This window comes from Falco peregrinus, chromosome 15 (assembly GCF_023634155.1).
Source record: "Falco peregrinus isolate bFalPer1 chromosome 15, bFalPer1.pri, whole genome shotgun sequence".
Lineage (NCBI taxonomy): Eukaryota > Metazoa > Chordata > Aves > Falconiformes > Falconidae > Falco > Falco peregrinus.
In genome coordinates, this window is record NC_073735.1 from 6,423,645 (window position 1) to 6,444,952 (window position 21,308).

A 21,308-nucleotide genomic window follows, 5' to 3' on the forward strand; every position below is an offset into this window, starting at 1 on the left:
CCAGGGTATGGACAAAACACATCAGGAACGGTAAAATTCCAGGTACCTCAGGCTTCTGCTTTGCTGAGCTAACAGCGAGCGCTGCTAGTTTGAAGGGAGCATTGACTTGTGACTAAGTATGAGGTTTGAGAGGCCCATGCCTAGAGTCCAGGTTCCTGGAGTTCCTCGTGTGATTATACCACATTTCAACTCTTCTCCATAAAAAAGTGAAAAAAAAAAAAAAAAAAAAAAAAAGAGACACACAGAAGGGAAGTTGTTTCTAGCTTCCAGGACTAGGAAGAGAATCCCAGATGATGTAGGACACATTTCATCTGCATTACAGCTGCTCTTTTTTCCTATTTAGAGGTCAAGAAAATACATTTTTGAATCCAGAAGCTGAGACAGTTGCCAAGGGAAACTCAATATTCTGGAGGGAAAATTGTTATTACATTTGCAAAACTTGAAGTTTCTGTAGCTACTAAATGTAAAACAAATGTGACATAAGGAGGAGGAAAGAGTGGGTGGGAAAACGAGGAGATGAAGTAGAAAGTCAAATCAGGGTTTAGCACGAAGTCCTGAAGTCAGCTCTATCCTTTCACAGCGCAGAATTTACAGTGCTGAGCTCCACAGAACACACTGGGGGAGCTCTGTGCTGGACTCCCAGGGCATAGGCTGCCTGTTGGTCTGGTTCTGTGTGGCGCAGATGTGCTGGGCCCCAGCAAGGAATAACGAGAAGCCGTGATAAAATAATATTGGGTGTCACAGGCTGAGACAAGGGGCTATTTCAGGTCAAAGTTCTCAAACTGTTCTGAGTTTCTAAATATACCACGTGCATTCAACACGCTGTTTAGCAGGCAGACGTGAGCTCATGCTGCTCGTGTTCCAGATTACGAGCCTGCCCCAATGCACAAATTAAGCAGCTACATTCAGAGGTGCTGAGCTCACACCAGTATTCCTCGGATGCGCTTCTTGTTCTGCAAGCCATCTCAGGAAATGCTGCCACTGCTATTTATAGAATTATCATTAGTTTTTTGATTTCCAAATGGAAGAAAATGGATTTTTTTTTTTTTTTTTTCAAGCAGCTGAGAGGATTAAGTCTTCCATGATGAGAAACAGGTAGTGTTCCTGTGCAGCCATACATGCGGTCCACCCACATGCACAGTGTGCAGGCGCTGAGCAGCTCTGGACACGTCTTGAAGAGACAAGAAGTGGGAAGTACGTATAAAGCTGCAACAGGACAGACTCTGATTTGCTCCTCTTACGGCACGTGCCAACAACAAGGGCAGGACGATGCCTTACGCAGTGGCCACCCACAAGCCGTAGCAGCTCCAAAGGGATAAGCCTGCCCCATGGCTTTTCTGCAGCAGCCCTTGCCTGGGGCACAGCGCGCTCCTGCATCGCTCCTTTTGCTTTTCCCAGTAAAGTCTGCGCTCTCATGGTAGGTTTAAGAGTCAGCAGCCCAGGTGAGACTGCACGGGATGAAAGCACGAGCAGGGAAGCGGTCCCCTCTGCCCCCCGGGACTCACGTCGCAGCGCCTGGCAGCTGGGGCAGCCTCTACCTAAGGGCAACACGCTGCATGCACTACAGTATTTTCCATTCTATCACAGGTCCCTCAATTGATTTTTTTTTTTTTTTTCGCTGCCACAAATGCTCTGCTTTGGGTTTGTCGTTCGCTGCAAATGGATTGGGTTTGAAAACCAGCAGGGAGGCTGGGTAGATGGTGCGGGACCGCTCTGACTCGCTCGCGGTCACACGTGCCCTTTGTGATCTGCCTGCTTTAGCCTGTCTTGGGCTGGTTACCATCACCTCCCTGGCAAGGGTGACTGTCCCCATGGTCTCAGCTCTCTGACAGAGGCTTGTTACTGAAGAGAACTGATAAAGTGTTTTGGGAAGGGCTGATGTGTAGTTAGTGCTGGCAGGTGATGGGGGGCTCGCTTCTGCTCTAGTCTGGGTGGTGCAACAGGGATCATAGGACCTGCTGCTGCGTCCTCAGATGGTCCTTGTTCTGACATGGGCTGAGTGAAAAGGCTGAGACTTATTTACGTTTTTATTTTTTTCCATTTTACTGTATACTCTAACAAAAGCTTCTGTCTTTGAAATGGACATGTTTTAGAAATACATGTTAATTCTGACACTTCACATACCCACAACAGAGGCAAAATGTCTCCGTGTCAAAATATCCTGTTGCAACGTTTTCAGAGTAGTTCTGGGAGTTCATTTCAGAAGGTTGTTTCAAAATGAAACTCATGTTTTCAACATCAAAATCATTTGAGATATTTGACAGTCTGAACTCTGTTACCATAGGTTTTTTGAAAACTCTTCCATTTCTTTTATGGAATGCATAAATATATGGAAGTTTTAATTTCTGCTATTTCCTAGGAAATGGAAAATCAGCTGCCCCCACCCCCTTCCTCCTGATCTGGAGGTAACCACATAAAAAACCATTTCTTGTTTAAAACTTGTTAGCTATCCTCTACTACTAAAGATGTTTTCTTCCTCATGTCTCACACCACAGACTCTACCATCTATGTGAACAAATTAATCTCTGGAGCTTCCAAGATGCAAAGAAATATTTGACAGCTGGGAACCAAAGAGATTAAGGAAGAGATTTTGCTTCCTAAAACTAGGTAAGTGTATGATGTTGTTTATAAGAATGCCAAGGTCAAAAGGATTGCATCTTCAGGGATCAAAATACCTCTGAAATCTACCTGTGACTTGCACAAAAATCTATAGCACGGCTAAAAGCTGGAACCAGATCTTTCTAAGTGCACAGTTTTAACCAGCCAAACATTAATCTCCCTTTGTTTATATGCATCAATAACCTCCAGGCTACAGATAAAAATAAGAAGATGCTTCTGTCTAATCAGAGGCACTAAGAGAAATCACACCAGTGTGATGGGGAACAGAAATGCCACAGCCACTGGCTTCCCTGGTTCGCTCTTACAACAGCAGCAGGCGGGTTGAGAGGTCCCTTTCATCCCTAGAAGGGGGCGGCTGTGAAGCTTATGGTGAGGATCAAGGGCCCGTGTTCACCTCTCGTTATAATTGATATTCAGGGAGAGGTGGGAGCTCTGCACACGCAGGGAGCGTGCTCCTTGCAGGGCAGGCACAGGGCTGCTGCTCCGCATCCACGCGTCTTGCACTTCTCTAAGCACAGCTCTGCATCCCCTGCCCACAACCTAACCACATACATACTGGTTTGCCTTCAAAACAAGGTACTAAAAACAATCCCCAGAGGTGAAATAGTGTCTGCTCATTGCAGCTGCATAAAATATTTCACCCCTACAATTGCACAGGTGAGTTAATTTTGAGCATGCCAGCCACCAACTGAAGAAGGAGACCAAAGAACAAAATACAGGACATCTGGTTTAGTTTTCACAGGTCTTCAGATACCCAGTTACTTGGCACAAATTGTCAAAGGCATTTTATGACACAGATAAATATTCGCAATATAAAATCACTGCTGGAATCCTTAACTTGCTTTGTCACCAAAGCTGAAACAATTCAATGTTTAGTAAAATCTACTCAAGTCCAGCCACCTTTTTGAGGTTAGCACCCTGGATTGTCTGGATGGTCCACGTCAGGTCATGCTAAACTGACAGCTCTGAAGCATGGAGATATGAATTTGTTGCAAGAACAGACACATTGGGACAAGCTGTGTCCATCCTGCCCCTGCCTCTGAGCATCAACCCGTTTGCACGAGGCCAACTATGTGTTGAGTGAGAGTTGCTGGCCAGAGCTAAGCCCTGACCACCCGGGTGCAGATGCACAAGGCAAAGTCTAGTGGGATGTGACACCTCTATGGAAGGGGCATTAAAAGGTTTCTGGAGAAGGAGACTGTAAAACAATTTTAAAAAATCCCATAAAGTTTCCCTGTTTTTGATACAACAGCAAGTTCAAAAAACAATTGACCGGTTGTAAATCCAAAGATATTAACGTATGGTTTTAAGTAAGAAATACAGGATAGATAATGCTGCCCCATAAACACTTCATTTGGGCACAGAGAGACTATTCATTTTCACGATTCTTCATACCACAAGACAGAAAAGTAATCGTTCAAGTCATGTATGATGAAATCTAATGTTGTGGTATAATTTCTTCCCATCGATTGGGTCCTAGCCGATCCGGGATGATTTATAGGAATAACTAGGAACAGGAACTTGCTGCAGTATTGCAAGGGCCAGTTAAGTTTATGTGCTGTACTGATGTTCCGAGTTAATAGATTTTAAATTATAGCCTGTGTAGTGCTCCTACCAATGCAAGCTTCCCTGGAGGGTTGGGATGGAAGAGGTGGGTGGTGGAGCAGCAGTTAGTAGAGCCGGCCGTTGTCTCACCAGTTGCTTTGGGATCGCTTGGATCTGACCAGTTGCCTGCAGGAAAACAGAACCATTGAAACAGCTTCTGGTCATACAAACCAGGACCGCGACTCAAGGGTGTAAATCAGCACTGTGTAGTTAGAAATCGATAGTTACACTGATCTATGCTGGTGAGGGTCTGGATCAGGAATTTTAAGGCAGAGAGGTTAATGGTCCCTTCCTTTAATATAGAGAAGAAATACAGGATCAGTGCTCTGGTGCCCAGAGCCAGCTGAGCAATCCTCAGGGAAACCAAGCTGCTGTGAGCAGAGCCGAAAGACGGCACAGAAATTCAATTCCAGCCACTCTGGCCCCGTCACTCACCCCGTTATCACGCTCCGTGCCCCGGTGGAGACCGTTCTAGAGTCAAACGGGGTCTTGCTCCCGCTTTCTGCTTTTGGTTTGGTGATGTTCAGGCGTGGAGGGCTGCGAGCATCTATAGAGAGGCAGAGGCTCCTGCAGGGAACCTGGAGAGAAGGGAATGACCCCTGGTTCCGTTCTTGAGCACCAACAGGCTGGAGTTAGTCTAAAACTGATGCAGCCAGAACAGTGCAGCCTGCAATGGTGCATTTGGATTTCCATGGGGATCTCCTCCCCCAGACACACAGAACCCAGGGGGTGACACCCCAGGACCACCAGACATTACAACAAGGCAGAATTAGGGCTGATGTTCAATTCTGCTATAGCCCCGGCAACAAGATTGCTCTGTGATTCATTGTGCAGAAGTCTTCAACGTGGTGCAACCAAAATTAAATAGCTCATATATTTTATACGTGTTTTTGTTGGGTTTTAGCCACACTGAATGCATTAATTCCTTCTATGCAGCAGAAGCAAGTAGCCGCTTGTTTGTTTGAGGATTAGGTGTGGAAATTCTGTTTTGCCAAATGCTTTGTTGAATTTTGAAAAGAAACAAGCAATTAAATCACAGCAAAAGGGAATTGTAGCAAATGAACATGTGTGCTCTGAATAGAAAGCAACAAGGCTTTGCTTCACGCACCAGAGCCAAGAACTACGTTATTTCAGAAGTTCCAGTGACTCTGCCTACGGTAGTTCTTGCATTCCTGTGTTAGAGGAGTTTTTTCTTCTTCACTTAGGCATTGAGCCAAGTTTGCTCTAGATTCACAAGAAAGGGATTTTCTCTGGTTGTGTCTTTTGCCTTCACCAACAAGAGAGGGGAAATTCAGCTAACCACCTTCCTAAGGAAGGGCTGGCATCTGTACATGCCTCGATCCAGATCAGTCACAGGTTTGTATGGCTGTCAAATTATGAGATCAGCCTAGAGCTCAGACTAACCATATTCTCTTAAATCGGTCAGGACCAACAGACGTACTATAAGTCATTAAGAATATCAATGGAGAAATGGCAAAGGTGTCAATGTCACAAGCAGTGCTGTACACTGCAGTAAATGATGGCGTGAGATGCAGAGCATAGGCAAGACAGGCTCCTTGGAGCTAGCTGGCTTCTGCCCCTTGTGCGTTCACCCAGGTGTGAACACAAATTTTCTGTATCCCTGGGCTTCAGGATGGGCTCCAAGATACATCAGGTAACTTGGAAGCAGCAGCTGTGGTGTTCAGGCACTGCAAGGCAAAGCTGAAATCTAGCAAGTAGCCCTGTCCCCTTCAGGTCTTTTCTGACGGCATCCAGGGAGGGGCTGCGGCTGCTGGGCAACCCCCTTCCCCTCAACACAAGCCTTGACACTTTGCAAGGGGTCTCAGGTACACCCTTGAGCACAGAGGAAGAGAACAGCTGGGAGAGCACTGAGCTATCGCTGAGGAAGCTGTGGTTTGATCCATACATCTGCTGCAGACTCTTTTTAAGACCTATTCAGAATCTCTGTGCCTCTGTCTTTCCATCTGTAAAGTGAGGATCGTGCTCTTTCCTTTGGCTGTCCTAAGTGGTGAGGGGGCAGGAGCTGTCTAGCTTCACGCATACACGCAGCTCGCAGTAGGAAAGAGCTACATTTCTCTTTGTAGCACTAGGAAATATGAAAAATATGTTCCCACCTAGTACTGGTGCTTTTCCCAATCAAAAGACCATAAGTTCAACAGAGAAAAAGAAAAGGCCGGTGTTTTCTTATTCTTGCAGTTTTTCTGCCCCATTTTCTCTGCCTTTCTCCCCATTTTTTGGTATAGCTTTTATCTTGAAATCTTCTTTGATGCCAAAGTCAGAATTTCAATTACTTTTGCTTTGCTTTGATTTACTCTCTGTTTTGCTACCTGTGGCTATGGAAATCAGCAGCATACAACCATTTGGTTACCTGATCCAAAGGATTATTTTTTTAAAAACAAAATTTCTGCTAGCACCGAGTCAATGTGACATGTGATGGAACCAGAACAGTGGCATTTTGCACAGAATGAAATGCAAAGGAGAGAGTGGCATCTTTTAAGGCACCAAGTGAGGACTGGGAAAGCTCAGCAGCAGCACCTGCGTACCGAAATCTCTCTGCTCCCCATCCTGGCTCGGCAGCCAGGCTTGAGCTCTGCATCACTTCTGCTCTACTGCAAGCATCGGTGGTCTCTAGCTGTGATCAGCGAAGGGAAGGATAGAGACCAGTCTACACTGATTGCTGTTTTTCTTTCTTCTCCAACTGTTACCTCTTCATTTTTTCACTCCCCAGAGCCTTCTGCTAATCCTCCAGGCATGCCTCGCAAGCTCTGCTGCTTCCACGGTCCAACTCTTCCTGCTTTGCAGCAGCTCTATCAACAGTAATAATGAAAACAAATGCGTTCTTCCCTCTACTCAGTGGCCCGTCAGCAGAAGCCAGTGAGATCTCCCGGGAAGCCAGCTGGCAGGACAGCTGCAGGTTCTGCTACCTTAGTTAGAGAGATCAGGCACCCAGTTGTGGGACAGGGCATCGACCTGCCCTTTCCAGCCCTGAAGGCGTCCTCATCCTCCTTGGCTACTGGGCTTATCCCTGCACAACACAAACCAGCTGATGGACCTGGGAACTGCCGTGTTCCTGACTCTCTTTTGTCCTGTGAAGATACAAAGGAGTTAACCTTTGCAGGAGGCAAAGATTATTGCTTCTAGGTTGCTCTGTCAGTGAAGCAATGCAGCATTTATAGTTCCTGGCTGTAGTTAGACCTCTGAAAGATACAGCTGCTACTCAAAGATCACAGGTAGCGCTCATCCATCACCTGGAGACACAGTAAAGGGAGACAGGCCAATCTGTAGTAAGCAAGTTTATTTCATCTCTCCTGACATCTATAGATTAGGCAGCTGCCAAGAAGATACAATAAGGTGCTTCACCAGGAGTTACTTTCTGAACTCATCAGGAGTGGCTGAGGAGATGAGCACACACTGAGAAGCTGTTGCTGGTCCCTGTCCCAGTGGTCGCATCCTCACTGACGGAGGAGAAACGCTGAACCTTTACCATGTGTCAGACCTGGGTTAATACACCCGGATTTCTGGCTCAGTAGCAATAAACAGAGCACATGGGACAAAACTCTGTTTTCAGTAACGTGGAGAGCATGGAGGGTTGTCTGAAACACCAACTATTGCCTCTGTCAATAAAAAAAAACCAACTGATTTTTGCTCTGACCTACTACAGCGAGTAGATCCTGGGAAGAGCAATGTACCACCGAGTTTTGATAGTATTTGGCTATTGGAAAGGAGCAGATTATGAGGAGTATTTAAAAACCTCTGTTGGTGGGAGCTCTCAGGCCGCCCTGGCAGACCCACAAAAACCAGGTCACCCACCTGCTCCCACCTTTGGGTGAGCAGCCTTCCTAGTTTGGGGGAAGAAGTTCAGGGGTTTCCCTCAACAATAGTATTTCCGTGGCCTCGAAGTGCTGATTAGGCTGTGCTGTCCACGTAGGGCACAGAAGGGAAGGAGATGGGAAAACCCCACAACCTGCTCCTCCAGAGGCACCGTGTAAAATATCCCCCTGGGATTTCCCCCCACTAGGGAGCTGACCCGCTCTGCTTAGCCTGGCCCTGAGGATCTCCTAAGCCTCCTTTTGCATTTGAACCATATCAAGAGGCCAGGAAAAGATTTGGACATGGTGGTCATCTTAAGGTGCAATTTCTCCTGGGATGCCTTGACAGAACATCTCAGGAAAGATGGAAAAGAGAGCGCATCGCCAGGCAGCATCCCAGTGGCTCACAGACAGAATGCTATCCACTGCTCGAGGGGGCACAAATCCATTTCTTCCGTTTTTTTATTATTTTTTTTATCTGGCCCTGAGGGAAGAAAGGAGAAAAAAAGGACAGTTTCCCACGTGTCTCCATCACTCCAGCAAACCAGTCTGTCTAGGTCCACGGTGACTTCACTCACGATTTCAGGCTCAGAGCCAGATGTTTCTATCCAGACCATCCATAAGTTTTGGACGGGAAGCCACAGTGGACAAGGCAGTTTGTAGCTGTTGAAGGCTTCATCATAAGGTGTCAGTGTTAAGCCTTCTGCTACCTCATCCCCTGCCAGAAAAATAATTTCCTTGGTGCCTGATTACCGGATTGGCAAAACCGCAGGGGCAGTTCAGGGACGGCAGCAGCCCGTGCAGGCCAGCGCCTTTACAGAGCCTTTCCATCCTGCACTGAGCTGAGCTCCATCAAAATTAATTGGGTCTGAGGGGTCAAGTTTTGTAAACACGTTTAGGTACAGTTAGATATCCAGTTCCAGGAGCTGCCTGTGAAAAACTCACCTAAGGCTTCTCTGAATCCTTAGGTACTGAAATACTTTTAAATACTCATTCCAAAATCCTGAATCCTGCAGTCAGACAGAACACTTGAGCTGTCATTTGCAAATCCTGTTTTTCCCTAATAATGGGATTACTGGAGGAGTTTGGCAGTAGCTTTGGGAAGAGTCGGTCTTTCCTATCTGTACTTTCATCTTTTAAATTGGGAGCGGGATCTACAGAAAAATCCATCTTATTGAAACAAACAAAGCCGATTTGTGAGAAGAAACTGAATCAATTTCCATTACCACCCTGTACACAAACCGAACATGACAAAGGGATTCACACAGCTCAGTCACATTCAAGTGACATTGAGTAGTTTGCTGCTCTGTGGCTTGCATGCCATTTCAAAGGCTGTATTTGCTCCCCTATGGTTTAATAGCAATTTTAGGTAACCTTGTTCCTTGTGTGGTGGCTTTACATCTAAAATGTTTGCAATGCCTGCTGGCAGCATCACCTGAGAGATGGCTGGAAACGTTGCTTAATTCTGGTAGGACACATGGTGGCATTGAGCAGCAGCAGAGGTCACCAGGAAAAAGGAATTGGAGCGAGGTTTTCAGGGTTTTGCAGGAGATGCGGCCAGGCTGCCTTTCTTGAGGGCTGCTGGAGGATTAGGCTGATGTTACAGATACAGGGATCAGCTCCCTGAGGAGCTGCTCAGGAACGTAGGATGTCCTTTGCCAGACAGAGGCGGAGCTGTCTGGGAATGAGAGAGGAATTAACACCAGGAAAGCTGTGAGGGTTTCCCCAGGTCGAAAGACAGGTTCCCAAGGAAACTCCAGCACGTGCCCGTGTGACAAATCTGCTGGGACATACGTGGCATCCGCGGTCTGATGTCTTCACTGCAAGCCTGGAACACACGGGCAGCAATTGCTCGCGCTGCCCCGGCACAGCAGGAGCGGAGATTAGCGGGCATTTCCCAAAGCTGTTTTTCTGGCAAGCCCGATTCCCCAGCCCCTTCTGCGAGAAAGCTTCACAGATTAAGGAGGCAGTGTGCCTCCCTCATCGGTGCCAGAAGGATTCACGTGAGGCAGAAACAAGCAAACTGCCTTGCCAAAGAGGGAGGAGAAAGCATGGAAATTATTTTCAATCTGTGTCTTTGCAAGTGCAGGGAAAGGCTCCCACTGCTCCGCATCCGTGGAGTTGCTCACTGCCAGACTCAGGCCAGCTTCTGAAACTCTGCTGGTTAGCATGCTGAGCTAAAAAACATGTTAAGCATCTTGTAGAACTCTTCTCTGAAAGAAAAAGAAATGTTTTGCTTTCTCCTGTCAAATTGTAACCCTGTCTTGAGAGAGAAATGAATGTGTTTTGGCACACGAAGAGGTCAGGCTGCGTTTTGGTGGCACTGTTCACACTTTGTCCCTGAAACAGACTGAGCATTTGGAAGAGCAACACAATTTATTACTGAACGCGAGGATGTGAAGAACATTTGGGTTTAACCTCTCCACCAACAGACGTTTTAAAATACTCCTGGCAAGCTGTTCCTTTCCGATAGCCAAATACTGTCAGAATTCGGTGGTATACTACAGGACCTACTCGCTGTAGTAGGTCAGAGCAAAGATCAGGTCAAGTGGTCCCTGGACAAGGGGCAATAGCTGGTGTTTCAGATAACCTTCCATGCTAAAAACAGAGGATTTTGTCCTTACATGGATGCAGGGGTGGCTGGAGCCTGGTGGGAGCCCTGCTCAGCATCCTGCCCTGCTCAGCGTGGGAGCACTCACACCGTGTCCCACGAAGGTGATACAGGCACCACCATGCCTTTGGCTTTGCTCAGTTGAGCTGGTGCCTGAAAGAAAAATAAATGGAGTGATAGGAGAAAGAGTGCAGAAGTCTTCTGCTCTCTTTTCCCTCGTTTATTATCACCTCCCTTTAACACCCCCAAGCTGTCCTCAGGAAACCTGTCCTGTCCTCCACCACCCTGCACAGCTTGGCGAGCAAACAGGGCACCAGTTCAAACTCCAAAAGTAGCTGAAAGCCAGCAACACGTGGGCTTGCTAATTATTTAGAGCTTAAATAAAAGTTTGGCCTCTTCAGGCAGCGCTGAGGGCAAGGTGGATGCCTGCTCACCCTCTCCTCCTCCTCTGAGGTTTTTAGGTGCAGACCATGGCATGTATTTCTAGTGTTGCTGGGCTATAAAAAGAAGGGTGTGCATCACCCCATGGCTCCCTAGGGGTCAAGGGATCAGATTGGACATGGCGCCCAAGACAGGCTTATGCAGCCAGACATCACCGCTGCTTCACCACCGCCAGGACCCCACAGCACCGAAGAGGGTGAAATACCTGCTGTTTGCAGGTGGGTAGGAGGCATCTCCAGGCTGCTTCAGCATGTGAGTGGCAACAATCCAATACTCTCCGTGAGCCAGGCAATGTTGCCGGTTTCTGCCATCGTCGTGCCTTTAGGACCTCACCCAAGCCTGCTTCAGAGGCAGAGGGACTAGAGGTCACTGGGCATTTCTGTGTCCAGTATGGTCTCTGGGGGCAGGGACCCCAAAGCACAGGTAGCTCAGGGAGTGCATTACATGAGCTGTGTCTCTATTAAATGCAGTTTCGTGTGTTTTGGGACCACCTAGGGCTCTGTTACGCATCCCACTGCTATCCTGGCCTGGATCTTCAAAGCCCTCTTCCAGAAGGCACAATAAATTTCAGCTAAAGGTGTGGAAACAAGCCTCTTGCACCATATTTCTTTGAGGTATTTCAGAGATACTCGAAAATGGAGCTGGGATTTAATCTGAAAAAGGTAAAAGTATGAATGTACAGGTCACCCTTGTAGAGCTCAGCAGGTGGGACTTCAGCACGTTACTTTCCCTGTAGCAAGCTGAGTTGTCTTTTATCCTTCTCCTCTGCAGAGGAGATGCTGCCCCCCCCCCCCCTCCTTCCAGCCTATCCTTCTCAGTAATGCACTGTAACCCATGACCCCTCGGATAAAAGATGAGAATACTAATTGCTTGGAAACACTCCACGGAAAGTGGACGCTAAGTGGACTAATGCTGAACAGCAATGGAAATTACAACGTGGACATCATCAGAATCCATCACAACTAATGAGATTAGAGTGGCTACCACAAGAATTCGTAATGATCTACTCTGGGCCCCAAAACTTTTGTCAGTGCACCTGAGCCATGCTTTGCTCTTCTCCTGCCCTCTACTTGCACACTTTGAAGAGTACAGACAAGGGAGGACCCCAGAGGCCTTTCATCCTGCTCTGTACCTCACTTAAACAACCCTTGTTTCTGATTGTATGTAGACACAACAGCAATGGCAATGACTTCATAGCACCCCCCCCACCCCCCGCAATGAATAAATCATCCTAATCTCAAGGCAAAGTTAGCACAACCATCCACTGTGTCATTTCCATGAATCACAGTGATAAAGGGCCATGCTTGTTGAGACATTGCTTATGCAAATGCAATACAGCACTAATGAATGTAAGCAAAGTCCTACAGTGCCAGGACAAGGCAAGCTTGTGCCAAAACTCCTAGGAAGCAGCTGTTGCTTTGTTCAAAGGAATAAGTGATGAGCTGGGGCAGAGAGGCTCTCAGGAGCCTGGGACTGCACTATTCAGTTATTTCAGATCCAGGATTATGGTCCTTATCGTTTAGGGACATACTTTCCTGACAAATATTTCTGATTTATAAGCAGCGAAGCCTCTCTCTGAGTTCCTGGAAATTGCGATAGGGGAAGGGGGTATTCTGAACCAGGGTGATCCAGAGTTCAGTTCCTTTGCCATGAGATAGCAGTGTAAGGGGAACGCAGCGTAAGGTGCTGGAAAGCACCCACAGGGCTTTGGATTTCCTTCATTATTCTCCAAGGATTAATGCAATTTTAACACCTCACAGAGCAGGGCTTTGCTGTGGAAGTATCTCTGATTTCCAGCAGATCTCACCGTTATTGTCCTGTGCTGGTAATTTGGTACCTTGATGTTATTGTTCGTATTCTCTAGAAACCCATAAAGGAGGTGGTGAGCCAAGCAAGGGTTCGTCCTGCGGTGCTGGATGATTTATGGGCAAAGGGTAAGAAAAGGCCCTGCCACAAACAGCCAGAAGGGCCAGATAGCTGCGTGAGAGATAGGAGAGCAGAGGAAGGCGGAACGATTTCCTCAAGGTCACACAAGTCACAGCACAAGGCCGGGAATAGGCTCCATGACTGACAGGGAAGCACAGTGCATCGTCCTGCTGATGCAGGAGTCTCTGATAACCCTGACTAACACACCACATGAAGAAATTATTTCATGCTCTGGAATTCTCTGGCACCAAGTATCAGCCAAAAAAGGTCTAACACAATGAATGTAACTCAATATACGGCACCAAAGGTTTTCTGTTACCAATAGGTGCCAAGCACAATTGATTTTCATTTACAGTTTCTTCCTTTGTTAGATGATGTCATGGATTATTTATGTCTGAAAGCATTAAAAGGTACAAAGCACTTGATGAGTCATTGGGAAAAACAGCCTGGTGCAAGAAGAAAGGACCATAAATTCCCTAGCCTCGGTGTCTCCAAGCAGTTGCATTGCTCTCATACAGTGAATGCAAGGAGAGCAGCTCTCCCACCATGCCCAAGTCATGCAACCGAGCGGCTGGTACTTCCCTGCCTGGTATTTGGGTTTCAAAGCTGACCAGTGCCACTCACGGCTCCACAAACCAGCCCCCGAACGCACCTCGGGCCGCTGCTGTTCCACTGTGCCCCAGTGGGCCAAGGCTGTGCTGGTCAGCCTGCCACTGAGCCGGGGACGGGCGTAATTTTCTAATTAAAACACTACTGGAGTGTTGGACCTACTAAGGTCTGCACATGCTGGTACCCCAAAACAAAGTTCTGGATTGCATGAGGTAGATGCAATCCCCCTCTGCAGCCGCAAAACAAAGCCAAACCATGTCTCAGGCGCACGGATAAAGGGCTTTTGAATGGAGAAGGATGAATCACATGCCATTTCACAATTAGCACTTTAATTCTGAACATTAATTAGGGCACTAGTGTTTGGAGAGTTTAGTTCTCATCGACCCACTTACATTGTTCAGAGGAGGCCTAAAGAGATACTGGGGTCTGCAAAGAAACCCACAGGAAAAATGACAAGTCGGTACCAGCTGCAGCCCATGAGCTGGTGATATGGGAAATGCTTCACATAAAAAAAGACCTGCTTACTAGAGCATGGGAAGAAGCAATATTCCAGTTACAATACCATGCCACTAAGGAAATACAGGCACAGGGATTCACGTGGTTTCACATGCAAGGCACAGGGATAGGCTACAGATGGGAATCGGCAGCCCGGCACTATTACAGTTATCTTATTGAGCTCTAACATCCTTTGAAAAGAACATTATTCTTGTGCAAGAGGAAAAAATGTTACTTATTTGGAGGTGTAAACACGGTAACTGAAGCCAAAAGCCTGTAAAGAGGCTTGGATGTGAATTCATTATGAATACGCTCTGATGAAATGAGATTTACTGGCTCTTCTTTACATAAGGAAGTAGAATGAAATCTGGAAATAAAAACAGATGGAGATCAGCACATCCCAGCCATAATGCAAACAGGAGTACTACTAAGCACTAGCTACAGGTGAAGCAACAAATGTATTTATCCTGAAGAATTAGAGTATGTGAAAACACCTGCTGCTTTCCAGGAAGATAAAAGCCAAGAGAAGATAATTCCTCCCAGGCCACAAAACGAAGCGAAATTACATAGAAGTCAGCTAAAAAATACACCTCCATCATGGCTACAGCAGAGTGATCTTGATCATGTTTTGAGGACCACGTTGTATATCAGCCAGAAGAAAGCAAGGACATCCCTGCAGCAGGAGCATCCAAAGGAGGGTTTGGAATACAGATGGAAGGTGAAGTTTTGCAGGTTGAATGGGAGATTTAGGGAGCAAGGAGGACTTTACCAGGTCATGCTTGCTACAGCCTTTCTAGCATGTAAACGTGGACCTTCCTCTTTCAAGTGTCTCATCTCAGCGTGGGGGAGGCAATATGTCTCGCTCCCTCCCCTCTCCCAGGCAAGAGCTCAAACCCTGAAAATTTGCATCAGAGACCACTGCTGGAAAACACACAACAGACTGGAGAAGGCATGGGTGCCATTTATTTTCCTTTATGTAGGGAAAAAAAAAAGCTGCTGTGGAGAACAGGGTCCTATTACTCAGTACTCTGCATGGTGTTTGACTTGATTTAAGTGGCAGAAACCTTAATTAGGGCTCTAAACAGGCTTCCTAATAGTGCAGTTCAAACTACCGGGGAAGGAACATTTGTCTGGTCAAAGCAAACAGAATTTGATTAGTTTCTGTGAGGGACCCAGGGAGTGAAACAGGAATGTCAGAGAGGAGACACGAAGTCCAGCAGGACACAGCTGGATTATTCCTCTCATACCCTTTACATCTTTTAAAACATCTGTCCGGACTGCAGCGAGCCTTGTAGCCTACAGATGCAAGTGATAAACTGCAAGTGAAGTCTGTGGAAGAAATGGAAATTGCAAGCTAGATTCTCCCTGGGACCCAAGTCTGCACCAGAGCAAACCCTTCAGCTTAAAAGCATTATTTCAGACTCACGAAGCTGTAAAAGAACTGGGGAGAAGATCTTAGAAGCAAAATTATCCTGGATCATCATAGAATAATTTAGGTTGGAAAGACCTTTAAGATCATCAGGTCCAACCACTAACCCACGTCCCCAAGTCCCCACCTCCAGGGATGGTGATTCCTCCGCTACCCTGGGCAGCCTGTTCCAGTGCTTGACCACCCACGGTCATCTACGGAGGCAAAAAACATGCAACGTCAGAGCTGCCCGGTTCCAAACATCTGTTTGGAAAGGCTTTTTGGACACATGCATTTTATATATGGCCTTTAAAGCTTTAGCACTGACTATGCACAATAACACATCCCAGAGCATCTGTTGTTCCCCCAGCCCTGCAGCAAGCCATGCGGGGAAGCAAGCAGAGGGATAACACTGCCTGGCTGCACAGCTGGGAAGAGTAGCACATGGGTAGCAGAAGGCCACCAACTGATACGAATCCAACTACGTGGCGTGGAGATGAAGCTGACGTGAAAAACAGCTTTTATGAAGAAATTGTGTACTTGAACCATCATTTATAGGTTGCCTTTGATTTATTTTGATTGTGGCGGATACCGGAGCGGTGCATGGAGGAGCAGCAGCTGTGGGACATGGATGGGACATGCAAGGGACACACGTGGACAAGTCATTGGCTTGTCTGGGCAGGGGGTGTTCCCTGAGCAGCTGACCCCAGAGCTGCTGATGGGCTGAGGCAGCGAGGGGCAGAGCCTGCATGGCAGCGTGGGAGGTTTAAGCAGCTGAAAACCATCAGCCCAGCTGGTGGCAATGGACCAGCCCCTGTACCTCCCAGCAGGCAGCATGGTACCACCCTTCCAAAAGCAGTGTCCTCTGCTGCTCCTGAGCTCCTCGCACCCGGTACGGCCGGCGCAGCTCCAGGCAGAGCTCCTGCTCGAGCGTGTGGCCGCCCAGGATTCCGGCTGCGGGATGCGCGGAGGCATATTGATATCTGGCTCCGGGACTGGTGCCTGCACCAGAACTTTGGGGCTTTAAAGCATGGAAGAGCCTTAGAGGCGCAAGGTATGCCGGGGCCTGGTGGGATGGGGAGAGCATGTCTTTGGGTGTAAGCTGGCGGGACTGATTGAGAAAGCTTTAATTACTAATCAGTGTGGGAAGGGGACGCCAGCAGGACTGCAGTAGGTAAGCCAGGGGTTGGTGTGGCGTTGCCCGAGGCTGGTGGTGATAGTGGGGATGTTTATGCTGCTCCTGGGAGCATGGGGGGCTCAGGGGTGTCTCTGAAATGCTTGTATGCCAGCGCATGCAGTATGAGAGAAAAACAGGATGAACTGGAAGCACTGGTCAGCTCCCAGAGCTTAGGGTGTTGTTGGTATTAGTGGTATTGCTGGAAGGAGTCCCACGACTGGAGTGGTGGGATGGAGGGCTCCAGGCTGTCCAGGAGGGATGGGGAGGCAGAGCTGTAATGCCAGGCACCAGTATAAACTGGGAGAGGGTCGGCTGGCCAGCAGCCCTGCGGGAAGGGCTCTGGGGGTGCTGGCTGGCAGCAGCTCAGCAGCAGCCAGCAGTGAGCCCTGGCAGCCGGGAGCACAAACCGCAGCCTGGGGTGCGGCGAGCCCAGCACCACCAGCCCGGCAGCGAGGGGCTGATCCTGCCGCCTCCCGCGCTGTGCAGCCTCACCCGGAGCACCGGGTGCAGGGCTGGGCCCCACCGCTTCACAGGGACGTGCGGGTCCACGAGCGCTTCCAGAGGAGGGCACCAGGGCTGGGGCAGGGCTGGAAGGCACGTCCTGGGGAGCGGCTGCGCTTTGGGCTTGTCCGGTTTGGAGAAGAGGAGGCTGAGGGGTGACCTGGTCACCCTCTGCACCCTCCTGGGGGGGGACGTGGAGAGGCGGGCGCTGAGCTCCTGTCCCCAGGGTCCCGTGCCAGGACACGCGGGAGCGGCCCAGAGCTGCACCAGGGAGGTGCAGGCTGGATGTAGGGAGCATTTCTTCATGGAGGGTGGTCAGACACTGCAGCAGGATCCTGGGGAGGCGAGCGATGCCCTGGGCCGGTCCGCGCTCACGAGGCACTTGGGCAGTGCCCTTAATAACGTGCTTGGAGCTTTGGGTTAAGTAGCTGGACTAGATGATGGTTGTACATCCCCTGCAGCAGAACTGTTCTAGTCTGGGTTTATTTCTTTGGGTGAAGGCACTGCAGCCCTGACAGAGGAAATCTTATTGAAACAAGCACTTGTCACATGGGGGTGACAGCTGGGGGGAATGCAGGTTAAATTGGTGGTCTTCTCTGGTAGAAGTAGTGGCAACTCTTGCCTCTGTGGCTTGTGTAAGCTAGAGGCCTCTTCATAAATGCGCAGCTCCGCATCTTTCTCAGTCTTAAAATAAAGATTTGCACTTGGTGGTTCAGTTCTTTCTCTCTTTCCCAAAGTTTTTTGTATGATCTTGGTCTGGAAAGGGAAAAATGAACAAAATGGTGTATCTGATTTTCTGTCTCCAAGCACCTAGATACCAATGCAAACAGGGCTGTTTATTTTACAAGTGCCTGTACACATAATATTAAAATCAAATATTGGTTTTGCAGTAGAGACTCATCATGGGATAGTTTTGGGGTTTTTTTTACTTGATAAATAGCTGGGTTTGTGTGGGGATTCGTATCAGGCTCCATACAAACAAAACTGAAGTAAATATTTGCCCATCTGTGGTGGGATGACCCTGGCTGGACCCTAGGTGCCCACCAAGGCTGCTCCATCACTCTCCTCCTCAGCCGGGCACGGGGGAGGAAATATAATGAAGATCTCATGGGTCGAGATCAGGACAGGGAGGTCACTCCTTAATTACTGTCACAGGCAAAACAGACTCGACTTGGGGAAATTAGTTTAATTTATCCTACTCTGATTTGAATGATAATAATGAGAACTATAAATCAAAACTTAAAAATGCCTTCCCCCTAATCCCTCCCTTCTTGCTGGGCTCAACTTCACACCCCATTTCTCTCCTTTCTACCCTGGCGCAGCACGGAGGACTGGGATGGGGCACGATCAATCCATCACACTCTGCCTCTGCTGCTCCTTCATCCTCACACTCTGCCCCTGTCCCCGAGCGGGGTCCCTCCCACAAGAGACAGCTCTCCATGAACCTCTCCATCGCGAGCCCTTCCCACGGGCTGCAGCTCTTCACGCACCAGCCCTGGGGGGTCCCTCCCAGGAGGTGCAGAGCCCCAGGCACAGCTGGTCCCAGGGGTCCCCCTGGGGGCACAAGTCCTGCCAGGGGCTGCCCAGGGGTCACAGCCCCTTTGGGCATCCCCCTTCCCCAGTGTGGGGTTCTGCCTGGGCTGCAGGAGGGGGGATCTTCTCCCCCGTGGGCTCCATGGGCTGGGGGCACAGCCTGCCTCGCCAGGGTCTTCATCACGGGCTGCTGGGGCACCTCTGCTCCGTGCCTGGAGCCCCCCCACCTCCTCCTGCCCTGACCTGGGGGGCTGCTTTGGTGCAGTGTCTCTCTTCTCTTCTGCTGTAACTTGCTGCACAGGTTTTTTGCCCCCTTCTTAAATCAATCATCCCAGCAGTTCTCCCACCATCGCCGATGGGCTCAGCCTTGGCTGGTGGTGGGTCTGTCTGGGAGCCGGCTGGCGTGGGCTCCATCGGGCATGGGGGGAGCTTCTGGCACCTTCTCACAGCAGCTCCCCCCCATAGCCCCCCTGCTACCAAACCTTGCCAGGCAAACCCGACATGCCAGCTCAGCTGGGGTTTTGCCTGCGTCTGCAGTGCCTCTTGAAATGGGAGGAATTGGGCAACCTGTTGTGGTCTTCTCCTTGGAAGTTCGTATCCATGGGAGCACATGGATAGCCGCAGTCTGGGACAAGCAGCACAGCGAATTCCTGCGCTCACCAATGAACAACCAAGGAACAAAAACGGGAAATGGGCAAAACTGAAATCACCAACTCAGCTGCCTAGAATGGTGTGTTTCCAAAATGCTCCAGTTCCTCTCTGAGCCAGGGAAAAGATGCTTTTGCTTTTCTCCTACTATTGTTTCTTTTTTAAACCGGAAAGAATATGCGAGTACCTTGGAGACTTTTCACTCTTCCTGACACTGAGTGACATACGCTTTTTTGAGTTCTTTGTACAAAAATTAGCAGCAAAAGGGTTTGGTAATTGTCTTAAAATACCAATTTACTAAAAGGCATGGACCTTCATGTCAATAAAAAAAAATGGAGCTTAAGAGCCATTTGGCCTTTCTTTAAGGGTCACTGTATTCCTTGTTCTAAATGAAAAACCCAAGTCCCTAGAGGAACCTTAGGTCTGCAAAGAAATGGGCTGGGATTTAACTATGGGAGGTTGCAAACAGAATCTGTTGCTGCCCTAAAACTGAATTTTTGCTTCTTGATTCCTAAAGATTACATCCATTAGGCTTTCTCCTCCCACTCTGCATCTATTTTTCTATACTCGGATATATAAATACAGTTACTATTTTAACTGCCTTTTCAATACAAATGTTGCCAATTAGCCAATGTTTTGCCCGATGCCTGGAAAACATAAAATCAAAATATTCATCCAAATCCACATATGGCCAGATCCTCAGTTGGTGTCAATGCTTGCAGCTCTGCTAATTTTTTTGGAGCTGGGCCACTTTATGCCTGCTAAGGATATAGCTCAGTAGAATCCAACTGACTGACTCTCCTTGGCTTCTCCAAGATCTAGATCTGGACCATTGTTATTACAAATGCTTTAAAAAATCTGGAGTATGTTAAGTGTTGGGATTGCTACTCTGGTAAACAATCATGTGTTGGAATATTTTTCTACTACCTCAGACCCCATGAAGCAGAAAATGGAAAGCCTGTACTCTCTCCTCCTGTTTATATTGGGACCAATAATGCTAATTTTCAAATGTAATTTAACATATGTCTGAAAGTTGCCTGACTGCCCCAGCCAAAAATTGCAATTGGCAGCTCCATTTCCTGGCATGGCTGAATTCAGAGCGGACCATCTCTGCAGATCAAAATATAAAGCAGCATCACTGGTGAGGCCTGGAATACAAGTTGTTCCCAGACACATGCCCAAGACATTGATGTTTAATGACAGCATCGTTCAGGGCAGTGTGAAAGGAGGAAATTCTGCCGCATACTCGGTAGGAAATGAGAAATCACCCTCAAGTGTGTGACATTGCAGGGCTGAATAAAAATGGGAGTTTAACAGAAGATTAAATCTGCAGAAGCTAAGATTTAAATCCATCAAACTTTACAACACCTGGTCAATTCAGATGCTGTGTATCTTTCCTTTAAAAGAATACTCTCAAGGCACCATGATTTGGATAGAGGTTGTTACTGGACCATGAGGTGGAAGTATTCCTGCCTGGCTTCAAGCATAGGTTTTGCAATTGTAGGAATAAATGGAGTTGAACACTAGCTGAACTCACCAAAGGGCATTTTAAAACCAAGAAAGGAGTGAAAATGAAACATTAAACAAACAGAAGGACGAATAGTGATAATGCCAATGAAGCAGGAACAGCCACACCATGAGTGATAGGTGCTCCCTTGAGAGAGAGAGAGAGAAAAAAAAGAAAAAAAAAAGAAAAACAAAACCCAAACACAACCAAACCCCCACACATTTAAAGTAAGTATGCAGGTCATCCATCTCCAGAAATTTCTCCACAACAAAAGTTAATGGTAGCATACCAGGAGGGGAGCAGCAGCACAGAGCCAGGTCTCCCATAAGTTAAGGGAACCCTCTTAGAAAGCCTCCTTCAAAGGATCAGGTTTTGGATGCAGATGTAAGAAGCTGGCTGTGGAACAGCCCCAGGGGTTG

General features: G+C 48.0%; 1 long non-coding RNA gene across 2 annotated transcripts in view; it reads left to right on the forward strand.

Annotated features, from left to right (window-relative positions):
• Positions 1-21,308, forward strand: part of LOC114012860 (uncharacterized) — a 52,895-nt gene that overhangs the window by 10,177 nt on the left and 21,410 nt on the right. Inside the window, exons 2-3 of one of the 2 annotated variants that reach the window (XR_003555578.2) lie at positions 2,496-2,607; positions 6,953-21,012. This is a non-coding gene — a long non-coding RNA (uncharacterized LOC114012860). Of the gene's footprint in view, positions 1-2,495; positions 2,608-6,952; positions 21,013-21,308 lie in introns of those variants that run through there. The other variant, XR_003555576.2, reaches the window with a different exon arrangement.